The sequence below is a fragment of the Cervus canadensis genome, chromosome 3, assembly GCF_019320065.1.
Source record: "Cervus canadensis isolate Bull #8, Minnesota chromosome 3, ASM1932006v1, whole genome shotgun sequence".
NCBI classification, from domain to species: Eukaryota; Metazoa; Chordata; class Mammalia; order Artiodactyla; family Cervidae; genus Cervus; species Cervus canadensis.
In genome coordinates, this window is record NC_057388.1 from 15,211,800 (window position 1) to 15,225,548 (window position 13,749).

The 13,749-nt window shown below is 38.6% G+C and overlaps 1 protein-coding gene across 5 annotated transcripts in view; it reads left to right on the plus strand.

Moving 5' to 3' along the window:
- The window catches only part of NXPH1 (neurexophilin 1), a 464,434-nt gene that overhangs the window by 101,650 nt on the left and 349,035 nt on the right, over positions 1-13,749 (plus strand). The gene's annotated exons all lie outside the window — the stretch shown is intronic.

The following is a 13,749-nucleotide window of genomic DNA, read 5'->3' on the forward strand; positions in this document are numbered from 1 at the left end:
TGGCATAATTTGATCTGAGAAATGGCTATAGTATAATTTGGTAGCAAGATTGTGGGAGAGTAGTTGTCACCCACCATAACCTTCTTCTGTGACCACGATTTCTAATAACAAGAACCTGAGAGCGTTCTCAACAAATTTTGTTATTTCATGAAAATTGTGTATTCAATGGTTATCATTTCTTTCTCCCATATTTCCTTGACTGTTTCTGTAAACACAGCACTTAGATGTGTAGATCTTCCACTTTGAAATGCTAAAATGAATCAAGTGTTAAGTCACTCACCATTTGTCAAAAACAGGGTCAATCTTATAATTGCCTTGGTTTGCTAGGAAACAATGGTGATTAGGATAGGCGTTTATCTATTGAAATGAACCCCAAAGGAGTGAAGGACTTTGAATTCAACAAAAATGACAAGAGTCCTTCAGCAATTTAAAAGTCCTAATGACAAGAATGACAATACCTTGATTATAAGATTGCAAAATCAAGCTATGAAGTCTTCCTGTTTCCTTTTATTTGGGGTGTGAATTCCTTTGTAAGAAATTGGCTTGGTAAGGATACAGCAATATGTGGAAAACACTAGGTGGCGCTAGAGGACCATAATAATTGACCGCAATTAGCGCCCTTTACAAATCACACCATTGTCAGAATCAAGAGGAGTGTGAAATTTTACAAGAAAGATGATGCAAATGGTCAGATTTCTTTTTCTCCTGACTATGGCTTAGCTCACTAAAAATCCAAGTGCACTTTTGTCATGAGTGAAGTAGAGTTTATGAAGTGCTTACTGGGCATTAACTTTTCAAAACCTACATTGTAGAAACAATTTCCTTTGTTTGCATGCTTCCATTTTCAAATTTTGTTGCTCCTCAACATCATGGTCTTAGTTTGGCTACCAGTCACCAACTCACTGTAAACCATTCACATGAAAATATCACTTGATTGTCACCTTTCTGATGACTGACAGCTTCCTTTCCTTATTTTGTGCAGGTTTTTTTTTTAATTTAAAGGGTCACTGTAAATCTTGGAGCGCAGCAGAGCATATGATGAAAGGTGAAGGCTGTTCCTTCATCCTCCATTTGCCCATGTTGTAAAAAAAAAAAAAAAAAAAAAAGAATGAAAAATGTCTGCTGCATAAGCTTATCTCCTTCATGTTTCATCTTGACTCTTCAACAGGAAAATCTATTTCATAATCATTTCATTGAGAGTTATTATGTCTATTTTCATTGAAAGGTATCCACTTTCTGGAAGTCAGTTAAGATTTGGCAAAAGAAAAAAAATAGTATACAGAGTTAATCATCATTACATTTCTCTTCTTCTTTTGAAAATGATAAAACATATACCTAGTTTTCCAGTCAGTTTATTTATCAAATTCTTCTGCAACATTTTGAAAAATTGTGTCTTATTAATGAATTGTGAAACCTAAGATACAGGTAGAAATAGTCAACATGAGATTTAAAATATAAATGTACCTAGTAAAAAGATGAAATAAAATCTTAGTATCTTAGTCAAATAGAATATCAGTTTCACAAAATCAACATATTTCTAATATACTTCATCTTATTTTGAATTGTAGAAGCTAAAATCCAATATCTCTACATTTCAGATTCAGTTTACCACAATATAACATGAGAAAAATAGTTACTAATACACAGTTAAATTTAAGTTAAATTGTTCCAATTTTATATTTCTTTATCAAAAATAATTTTAAAATTAAAAATTCAGTCTTGGATTTTATTAAAAGTTAACAGTGGTTAAGAAACATTGTATGATATCCTTTATATGTGGTCTAAAAAGAAATGAGCTTGTGTGCAAACCAGAAACAGATGCACAGACTTTTGAGAATGAGCTTGTGGTTTCTGGCGGGGAGGAAGTAGGGGAAAGGGACAGTTAGGGAGCTTGCAATGGACATGTACAGAGCGCTGTGTTTAAAATGGACAACCAGCAAGGACATGTTGTACCGCACATGGAACTCTGCTCTTTGTTATGTGGCAACCTGGATGAGAGGGGAGTCTGGGGGCTAGTGGACACATGTGTGTTTATGGCTGAAACTCACAGGGTTGGTTGTTAATCGGCGATACCCCAATGCAAAATAAAGAGTTTAAAAAAAATTAGCACTCCTTAGAAGATCTCAGTGTAACTTCAAGTTTTGGGACAGATGATGATTTTAGGATATAAACTCCAGAGCGAGGGCCCCCTGGGTAGACACTCGGGATGCTGAGTGAACTCCTTAACTGCCTTAGCAAGTTGATCCATCTCATTAGAGATTATATTTCCATCATAGCATCATATGTTGCCATTAACTTTCCCTTCTTATTTTTTTTTCCTTAGAGCCCATGACCAAAGGTAAAGTGAATAAGATTATCAGACTTTTGTTGCTAACCTTGAAGGTTCAATAATATTGGGATAGTTGTTAGTAATTATTCACTCAGATCTCTAATGGAGCCCCGGTGACCTTACAGGGTTAAGAAAGCTTTCAAAATTCCTAAGAGTTCCCATACTTGGGAAGTAAACAGAACATTTAAAAAATATATTTGAGGTACACAGTTCATATGAGGCCCAGAAAGCACTTGCCTAATAAACTAGTCTTTGATTGTTTTCTTAAGATTAGAAATCTAAGAGGAAGGTCTTGTGGCAAAAAGAAGTCTACTCCAAAGAGGAAATGTATTCCCAGAGAACATTTTAATCCTGTTTCAGAAACTCAGACTTGTAAATCATTACTGTTTGAGTCAATGGTAGTTTGATAAGCTTTCAAGATGGAAAAGATCAAAAGCAGGAAGTTGTTAAAGAACTGTTTTGTTGATATTTTGTTAAATTAAATGGTCAAACCAACTGTAAGACTAGTGGTTCATATGTTATTAAAGAAGAAAAAATAGAATTAAAGAATTACAATTTCATTGAAAAACATTCAGTAAAACATCTTCAATTCTAAATGAAAAGCCTTGGAAAACAACTTTGAATTACGTTTCAGGTGGCTTTATATTTTTATTCAGGAATCTACATGGTGGAAAGAGGGAAGGACTGGATTCTAAAGTCAGAGATTCATTCCATGTCTTGGAATATCCTTGGGGAGGTCAGCCTCTTTAAGATTACTGCATCATAGTCTTATAAAATATTTATTACTCACATCCTATGGGTCTTGAAAGCTTAAAGAAGATAAGATATGATGTATAAAGTAACTGTGCAGTGTAAAGTCCTTTTCATCCATCCTTCCATCCATTGTTTACCTACTCATTCTACCATATATTAATCCTTCATAAAGTGTCCTCTTGTGTGGCTCTATTTTGTTTCTCATTGATCCTGAAAGTGCCATTTAATCAACAGAATAAACAATGCTAAACTTGGTCTTAAGATATTTTTTCAAGTGGAAGGTATATAAAAATAGAATTTTTGAATCCAGTAGTTCAAGACACATCATGATACTGAGGTACAGATGATAAGCCTAAAATCTTGTGTAATTATATATTAAAGCAAAGCATACCATAAGATGAGATTAGGGTTCTTTCTTGTTTTTTTTCAGAGGAGAAAAGCCCTTGGGCTGGAACAGGAATTTCCAGACAAGGGTAGTATTATAGCTAAACTGGTCTGTAAAAATAATTCCTCTTTTTAGGATATGGTCAATAAACTGAAATAGAGTGAAACAGAGGAAATTATAAGAAAATGCTAAAAGATACATTTTGGGTAGAAACATTTCATGAAGGTCCAGAAAGGACAAAATGAAGAGTAGAAATTGGACCTACAGTCTTCTTAAATTTATTATCAGGAAGAAGAGCTAGAAAAGAAGGCAGAGAATGCCATTAGGGAGATATTTATTTAGTTCATCATGTATTTTCTAATACTCACTGTAGGCACAGAATTGTGCAAAGTTCTGAGGTGGGGGGTGGGGGTGTTGTGGTTGTAAAAGGAGATATTGATTCTCTCCGCTAAGAGCTTCCAAATTAGAGAGAAAGAAGACATAAACATAGTGAGTAGTTAAGTATCACTGAGGGTGAGACCTGATAAATATGCCAAAATGAGCAGGCTGGTAGTTGCTAGAACAGACTCAGGGAGAAGGAAATTCAGAGGGATGAGAGTATCCTGCAAGAGTGGGCCGTACTCACGATGTACACTTCTTCGCTTTACATTTCTTTGTTGAATCTCCTCCTTCACCCACCCACTGAAAGTGCTCTCGTCAAGGTCACCAAAGATTTCCATATTTCTAAATTCAGTGGCCATTTCTAATCTTACTGATGTAACAAAGCATTTGATTGAGTTGCCTGTTTCTCTTTCTGGGCTTCCTCCTACATCACTGAGTACTCCCTCAGTCTCCTTCCCTGGAGCCCTCCCCACCCCAATCCTGACCTCTCAACAACAAATGCTCAAGGGCTCTTTTCTTCCTCATCTACACAGATTCCCTTGATGATCTCATGTCTTTAAGTACCTTTTATATGCTGGTAACATCTAAATAATATCTAAATTTGTATTTTCAGCCCAAGTCATTTCCCCTGAATTCTGAATTCTTAATACTCAATATATCCACATGGATGTCCAATATACATCTTAAACAACATGTTACCATGTCTCAAATTCAGCTGTCAATTTTTCTTCTCCTCCTTCCTTGCTTTGTTCTCTCACTGTCTTCTTCATATTAATCAGGAGACTCAAGGTAAAAACCTTCCCTAACCATTCTTCCCCATCCTGCTCTTCCTCCTATTAAAGGTGTTTCTGACATGGTATTTTTAAAAGGTGAGTCAGACTGTGCTCAGTGTAAGAGCCTCCTCTAAGGACTTATGAAGTCAGATTCCTCCAGTGCCCTTGAGATGCTGCTCAAGTCTGTCACCTCTGACCTCATCTCTTTGTCATCTCTTCCTGGCTCACTCTTCCCCAGACACACTGGCATTCTTGCTGTTCCTTTAATATATGAGGTTGTACTTCTTTCTCAGCTTTTTCACTTGCCTTTCCTTATGCCCAGGAAGCTCTTACTACAAATGTCTTCATGGCTTACTCCTTCACCGCCTTCAATCTTTACTCAATTGTCATTGTTTCATGAGGCTTTGACAGTCCTTAATTGCTCCCACAAGAGGTTCAGTTGTCATCCTGTGTGATAGGATTTTTAAATTCCAATCTATTACCTTGTAGAGTAAGGTTTCTCAAAGTGTATTCTTTTGACAGTGTTCATCAGGATTTCCTGGATGCTGTTAAAATGAATTGTTTTCAGGGTCAAAGCCCAGACCAATAAATTGTAATTGAAAGTGAGGCCTGTAAAGCAGATTTTAATAACCTTTCCCAGGTGAACATTAAACAAACTAAGGTTTGGAAACTACTGTCTTAGGGTACCCAGGACAGTCCCTAGCTCTAGGATTGCTGGAGGATCGAACAAAGGAGAGGAGGCGGACTGAAGAGTCTTTAGTTATGGTTCTAAGCATTCTCTGCCAGTCTCAACCAGAGAAGCTTTGAGTTTTTGTTTTACTTACTATGTGTCTAAGTGAGGATTCTCTTGGAAAAAAAAAAGGATTATTGGGAAAAAAGGAAATGGATACATAAAATAGCCCTCTATAGATACAGGAAAGTAAAAGAAGCTTCATTTATTTTGGCGTGCAATGGAATAACAGAGCAAATGTGTTATTTACGAAATAATCTGGAGGTGGTACAATAAATCTAATCTATGCATCAGGCAAATATTTATTAAGCATCTATTAGGTGTTTGGCACCATATTATGTGCTAGAAGTGCAGAGGTGAATAAGACATAGTTCCTACTGTTAGGGTTTTCACAGTAGTGAGATTAATGGGAGTTGGAAAAGACTATATAGCCAGGGAAAATATTTTATACAGTAGCTGTCTGGATATGACATGATGAAGACCTGATCTAGAGTAGTCATAAGGAGGTGGATGAAAGAGATATTCCAAAGGAAGATATGATGGGATAATGTCACTAATCTATGAGATATATGAAACAATGAGAGCTAATTCTGAGGTTTAAAGGCTGTGTGAAAGGCAAATTTTGCTGCTACTAATGAAATTAGAGTAACTGTAAATAGGACTTTGTGTGTGTGTGCTGGGAGGGTGTTGGGAGTATTGGTCAGTTTACTCTTGTATTAATGCATTGAGTGCCAGATAACAGTAGGACATTTGAGTGACAATACCTTCTGGTAGTGGAAGATCTTTGGCTGTAGTTTTGGTTAAAAGGGGAGGAGGGCTTGAAAGAGAAAATTGATAGTTTTTAGAAAGTTAGAGGAACCAGTGTAGGAGACAAAAGGAACAGTCAGAGAGGCTGGAAAGAAACCTGGAAAAGATGTTTTTTTTCATTTGGATATTGTCATTCAAATGCCCTACTGTTGTCTGGCACCCTGTGCAGGAGTAATCTCACCAACACTCCCAGCGCCCCCCCAGCATGCTCACAAAACCTATTCACAGCTACTCTGATTTCATTAGTAGCACCCAAGTTTTCTTTGCACACAGCCTGTAAACCTCATATGAGTTTGTAGAGAACTGATGAAATAAAAATTGAGGAAGGCTATTGAATTCACCTAAATGTAGGCTACAGGCTACTTTAGAGTCCTATCAATGGAGGGATGAAAATATGATTCGAGTACTTAATGAGACCTCAGAGATCACGAACCAGCAACCACAGGTGTCCATGGTATTGGGAATGTAACTGTGATAAGAAAAAGTGTTAGTGTTTTTTTTTTTTTCCTTGACCGTGGGCCACACAGTTCTCCTTTCTACCAAAAAGATTCATTCAGAAGCACAGAATCATGAAGCCTAGAGTCCTATTATTATTAATGGGTCTAAATCCCATTTACCAGATCTAGAGTTGGTGGTAGTTATGATCAAGGTGTTCACATTTCCTTTCTTGAGCTCCCCTCTCTTTATCACCTTCCCTCTTTTATCTGGTGCTGAAGGTGGAGGGGTAAGGCGGGGTCTGAAGGTACTAGAATGTAATACAGGATTTCCACTGTACTTATGCAGGATGAAACTAGAATTTAGGGACATCTGGGGACTTTTTGGTACCATGTCCTTCTTGACTCTGGAAATGAGAAGAGTTAATGAATGTGAAGGGTCAGTCATAGAGTAATCCATTTAGGCTAAATTTCTCATTAGCCCCTAATTCTGAGAAGAATATTTGAGGGTGTTCGAGGGTGAGGGAGCTTCTTCTGACCTAAGCCTCCCATCCTGGTTCTGTTCTGTTTACTCATTTCACCAGGCTGAGATTTGCCTGAAACCTTTTCTAATTATGCACTATTTGAGCACTTCATAGATGAAGAGTTGCTACTACAGAGCCTCTGATGTGCTTTCTTGCAAGAAGGACACTAGGCTGTTTTCTAGACACTACTTTCCAAATGTGGCTGAAAGTTCAACTCAGTCCAGTTCAAGGTAAGGCAAGGGGCACAAAAGTGAAGGACAGGGTCCAGGAGAGAAGACTTAAACAGCATGGTGTAAATGATTAATAATAAGTGTTGTGCATGGATCTCTGAGAAAGGTGGAGCGGATGAAAGGTAATCTCTGAGCAGAGGTATGTGGGGAGGTTAAGAGTTAAGCCATTAACTAGGTTAAGCCATTCACCTAGAGGTTGAATGGCTTGCTTAGTTGCTTCAGTTGTGTCCGACTCTTTGTGACGCTATGGACCATAGCCCGCCAGGCTCCTCTGTCCATGGGATTCTCCAGGCAAGAATACTGGAGGGGGTTGCTGTTTCTTCCTCCAGGGGATATTCCCAACCCAAGACTGAACCTGCATCTCTTTATGTCTCCTGCATTGGCAGGCAGGTTCTTTACCACTAGCATCACCTGGGTTGAACTGAGAGGATTCACAGCAAAGGGAAGAAGGTGCAGAGGCCCCAGGTTGAGACTTACAGTTGTGTATCCGGAAGCTCTGAGGATCCTGTAACTAATGAATATATATGGTCAAGCAGGGGCCAGGCAGGAGCTGAAGATAGGTGAGTGGACAAGGGCCAGCTCAAAAGCAGACTTTTGTGCTGAGCTGAGGAGTCTGACTTGGTTCTGTAAGCAGGGGGAAGCTGTGAGGTTTAAATGGATCTGTAATGTGAACACATTTTTGCTGTAGCTTTATAGTTCAGGTGGCATGGAGGAGGGCATCTGTATGGAGGCGGAAGCTCAAAAGAATGAGATCAATTAGAAGGCCACTGCCATAGACCAGGTGACTGACGATGGGAAACAGAGTCAGTATAGAAGCAGAAACGGAGGAGGAGAGACACAAGAGATAATTAGGTGAAAAATTGAGAGGTGCTGGTAATTTTATTTTTGATGTGTAGGAAACAAAAAGATGGTAAAAGATGTTTTGTTCTTAGGTTTTCCAGTAAAGTAGTGGTGTCACCAAAGAGCAGCTTTGGCCATGATAATTCTGTAAAACAAATAATCCCCAAATACTGATGGTTAAGCAACAAACATTTATTTCTTACTTTTGGATCTTCAAGAGGCTATAAAATCAGCTCTGGTGGCTGTGATCCAGATCACAAATCAGGGTCTGGTCTGCTCATGTGTTTATTCACTTCAGGACCCATCCTTCGGGACTAAAGGGTGCAGCTTCTACCTGGTATCTGCTGCTCTGGCGGCTAGAGGGCCAGGTCGGAACAGGCTGTACCTCCTGGAGGGTCTGATTAGGGTTAAAAGGAATCCTGAGGAAGGATTTCCCAGGAAGTAAGGGAGAAAAGAAAGAAAGAGGAAAAAACAAAAACCTTGCACATATGGAGAGGTATATTCCTCCATTTCACTGTGAAGTCACTTGGCAAAGGGCATGTATCTTAATTGTATTTAATCGTATTATTAGTAGAGAACTCCAGAATCTATCCCACAACTAACAGGATGCTCATGTAGCATAGTGATATAACGTGTTCGGCTTAGGCATGTAATTCTAAGCATCTCTAGTACATCTAAATGGACATATAGATAATTGAATAGCTGGGTCAAGAAAAATATCAGAGCTGCATTTATGAACCTGTTGGTTATTGAGTGTCAAATAATAAATGAAACTGTGGAAATAGGAAGAATTGTCTAATCAGAATGAAAAGAGGAAAAGAGAGTTACGGATGGAGCCCTGAGATGAACTGCATGCAGAAATCTGAGAAGAAGCTTCCCTGATGGCTTAGTTGGTAAAGAGTCTCCCTGCAATGTGGGAGACCTAGGTTCAATCCCTGGGTGGGGAAGATCCCTTGGGGAAGGAAATGGCCACCCACTCCAGAATTCTTGCCTGGAGAATTCCATGGACAGAGGAGCCTAGTGGTCTGCAGTCCATAGGGTCACAAAGAGTCAGACACAACTGAGTGACTAACACTTTCACTTTCAATGTGAGAAGGAATGGTGAGAGGATTAGTTGAAAAGTTTGGAGAGAGAGTGGTGGTACTGAACAGAGAAGAGACTCACGAGATGGAGGGAATGGGAATGAACGGTCCAAGGATGCTGAGATTTGTTTTAAGTTAACCTCCACAGAGAATTGGTGTGAAGACTGAGATCTTATCTAATCTGAGAGGTTTCCTTTTAAAACTAAATTGCAGATTGATGCTCACAGAATCACTAGGGAAGCAACGGGTAATGTAAATAAAAGCCAGGGTATGGTCCCTGGCACTCAGTAAATGGTAGGTATTATAATCCTGTTGAAACTATGGAGCTTATTGCTGCCAGTTTAATACAGAATTTGATGTTAGACCATTTTGCTTTGAATTTTATCAAAAAGCATTTTATTATTAGACCCAGGAGAAGCAGAAAAATGTAACACGATGTGATTTTTATGGCATCACCTTGAAGTTAATTATGGTGAAATTCTAGTGTAGCTGTTTTCATTAATTTGATGTTAAAAAGGGAAACTGAGAGTTTTTGCATTCCTGAGATATCTCTTATTTAAAAGCTGTCTAATCCAAGGCATTCTTATCATTTTGATCTTAGGGCTGAAGGAACCATTTGTTCCCTGCCTGTATGAATCACCTTATTTTTAAGTTCTGTCTTTATATTGCCAAATCAGAAAGAAAGCTGAAAAAACATGTGTTTCAAAATATACATGTACTTTAGATTACGGAGATGAAATATGCACTTTTCAGAACTGCTTCTGATTTTCAGGTAACGACAGGGCTTGCAGTTTTTTTCCTCATAATTTCTTCCATCTCTACGTGGTTCAGAGTCCTACTGTTTTTCCTGGCTGAAAGCATATGCTGTATTTCACTTTATTAACAGAACATTGGTTATCAAGTTCTTTATCTTTATGGATTCAGCTTTAGGGAACTGGCAATTAATAATCTCTGGAGGGCCCACCATGAAGAGTTTCTGTAATTAGATTATAACGCAAAGGTTTGCTTAGTCACAGTATTTTTAAAAATTTTAATTACGATTTTTGGGCGATGACCCCAATCTTCCCATCTTTTACAACCAACTGCCTTTTTAATGCTGATTTTCTTCAGTTTCTCTTATTGTGTTTATTCTCGTTTTAAAGTCTGTGAGTATAATTAAAACCACCCTACCTTTGAGAACCTTGTGTCCTCACCTAGCAGAATAAATGAAATATGGATACAAAGACTGAGCATATAAATTACCTCTAAAAAAGAAAATGCCTTCTACTTAAAGCTTTTTGATTCCCTTTATTATTTTTTTTAAATTCTAGAGCTTGATGGCTATTTTCTCTTTAGTCCAGTGATCTTGTTATTAAAGCATCCTTATAAAGGTAATTTAGCACACATGCCTCATAGTTATTAGCCAAATTCTACTACATTCAAATATCAAATCACTTTGCAAATGATACTTCCTTCCATTAGCAAAATAGCTTGGGGTGTGGAGGAGCCTGGGGATGTTTAATTGTTCTGAGTGACATTCTGGTATTCTGCAAAAGTAGTGGAAATGACTTTGTGTCTTTTAGACAAATATTCATATGTATAATAAAGGTGCCACTCTCAGTATAGAGTCTCATAAATCAATGACATCAAAAACATGTGCAGAACAATTTATATGAAAAAATTGTGTAATTAATTCAATAGAGCTGACCTTTGACCTAGAATAAAGGGTATGAGGATGAGGCAGAGAAGAAATGCCCCCAAAGACCTTAAGTCCACAAACACACTAGACTTAAAATCTTTGAAATGCACTGAACAGAATATATTCTTTTAAATTATTAATATCTTTGAAAATCATAATGCATTATAAAATTGTTATTTGTGAAGTAAAATTTTTAAACCTGAGATGGCTTCACATTTTATCATACAGAAACAGAATAAAGTTATTTTAGAACCGGAAAGCACTTCAGACATCATCTAACCCTACTTCCTCATTATGTAGGGGAGGGTTTTGAGGCCAAGCTTACCAGGTGGTGCGGGGGTAAAGAATCCGCCTACAATGCAGGAGACCCGGGTTCAATTGCTGGGTCCGAAAGATCCCTGAAGAAGGGAATGGCAACCTACTCCAGTATTCTTGCCTGTGGAATTCCAGGGATAGAGGAGCCGGTGGATTACAGCCTATGGGGTCGCAAAGAGTAGAGCATGACTGGCGGCTGACACTTCCACTGTCACTTCTGTGAGGCCAGGGGGATCTTCAAGTGCTTTCCCCAGGTCATGCCACAGGTGAATACCAGGTCAGGGCAGACAGATAATGTACGCTTTTTAAGTCTGTAGCACTATGAGGGGAAAAAATAGGTACACTGGACTTACTATGTACAAAGTGATGTAATTTGGCCTGAAGCTTAAGCAGGACTATAGCTGGGTGATTCATGACAACATATTTACTTGAATTTGGGTAAAAGATAATGGTATTTCATGCATTTTTAAGACAGGTTCATTTTAGAACAGAGTTTTATTGAATTAAAGTTAATCTCTCTCTCTCTCCTCTCCCTAGCTCCAAGATAATTCAGACTTTCAACTCCTGTCTTCCTTCTCCCCCTCAGAAAAAGAGAATCATACAAATGAACCAAAACAAATCAACCAAAACAGCTAATTACAGTTAACAGGATTATCAGTTTATTTCAGATGAATTCTAATTTTAATTTGTTCTGGTTTTAATTATCAGGAAAATTGTTTAATATCACTGTTTCCTTTTTGAGGTCAGCCCATTTTAGTTCTTCAAAAAATATATTCCTTGGAGATAAATATATATTATTGCTTTATAATATTCATTTCAGACTGGATCAGATAGACTTGGGAAAAAGCCAAGGGCAGGGGACTGTGTTTTACTGCGGCTATAATTCATGCTGTTTATATGTATATTAGGTTGCATCACACAAAATTTAGAGAATGATTTCTGAAAGGATTCTCAACATGATTAAAATCTGAAAAAAAAAAGGGCATGAATACTATTTCCTTAAGGATAATCATAGTTTTGTTCCATCCTTGTAAAGCTGATTGTGGATGAATTCTAAGAGTGCATTTTAGCATAGGATATGACTTTCAACAGAAGAATGTACGCAAATCATGTTTTTAGTTCTTTTTAAAGCAAGTGGTAGGAAAGAAGGGTGAACCAGCCATCCTTGTCTCTCCTACCCTCACCCCCACCAATGTTATCTTATTAAAAGTGGGGAGGTTTAACAGAAACAATAATAAGTTTTTCAGTGTTCCTTAGCTTAGCGTCCTTTTCTGGTTGAGTACTATAGGAAATGAAGACTCCTACAAAGAGACAAAAAATGACAAGCCACTGTTGTTTCATATCCCAGGCCAGGAGTCTTATAGGATCCATGAGGGTTGAGTGTCAGGGCAGAAGGTCTCAGATCATTACCATAAAAAGCTCTTTGGCACCCTGTGTCATAGAACAAAGTGTCAGACCAGTTCCCATTACCAGGTGCCTGTGGTGCTTTTCTTAAATAATCAGTCCCATTCAGAAAGAGATTTTAAGGTCCTTGATCGTCAGTCTTTCTATTTCACAAGCAGTAATTTTTTTTAAGGCTAAATGGCCCTGGAGGCAGAATGTTTTTGAAGTAATGTTTAGAAAAAGAACTTATATCCCAAAGCTGACCTGATTCTTTCTTGTTTTTCCCAAAGGTCAGATGCAAGCTCAGTACTGAGGGCCCTGAACTTGAGCTTGTGGACAGAGGCAGGCAGCTATCCACTCCAGCTCCATGTTCCAGCAGGGGAGGGCCTAGGAGCTAATAAACAAGTGGGAGTCAGTTTTAGGAAGGCTGCCGAATCCCAAAGGGGGAAATCAGACAAAGCCTCCTTTGCCCTACTCTGACCCTATAGCCTCAAATATGGGTGCTTATTTTTCTTCTTTAAACTTTTTAAGAGCATGAAAAACCTAGTAAGTGAAGATAGCCAAGATAACATTGCAACTATGCTATATATAAATGTGTATCTTTTTCGAAAGTGCATTTTCAGAGTCCCAATTAGAAAATGTGCTTCACCACTTTACTCTGCATATGCCCCAATGAATTCCAAGAGGTCACAGAGGCAGTGTACAACTTCCCAGAGTAGAAGAGCTTGCTCTTTAAAGAGCTATTTTTAGCTTGGAAGGGGGAGTGTAGGCTAGGAAGTGCCTGGCAGGTATGTCCTACAGCAGGGATCTAAACTAGAGGCCTGCTTCCAGGACAAGGTCTCAGTGAGCCTCCTTCTGGGTTGCTCTAGGAGAGGGCAGTTCTGCTGATTGTCACTGCTGTTTTGGGGGGTGAGGGGTTATCAGCTTTTCCCAGGGGAACTCAGCCTGCAGTCCTGGGAGGCCTCTTGTGTAGAGGGTACACTGGGTCTGGGCCCTGACTGACACTAGAGCCCGAGGCATGCAGTAGCCACGCTCCAGGAAATGAGAATCCGAGACGCATTAAAAATCACGATTCCATTTTGATGGTCACTAACTAGGGTTCCTA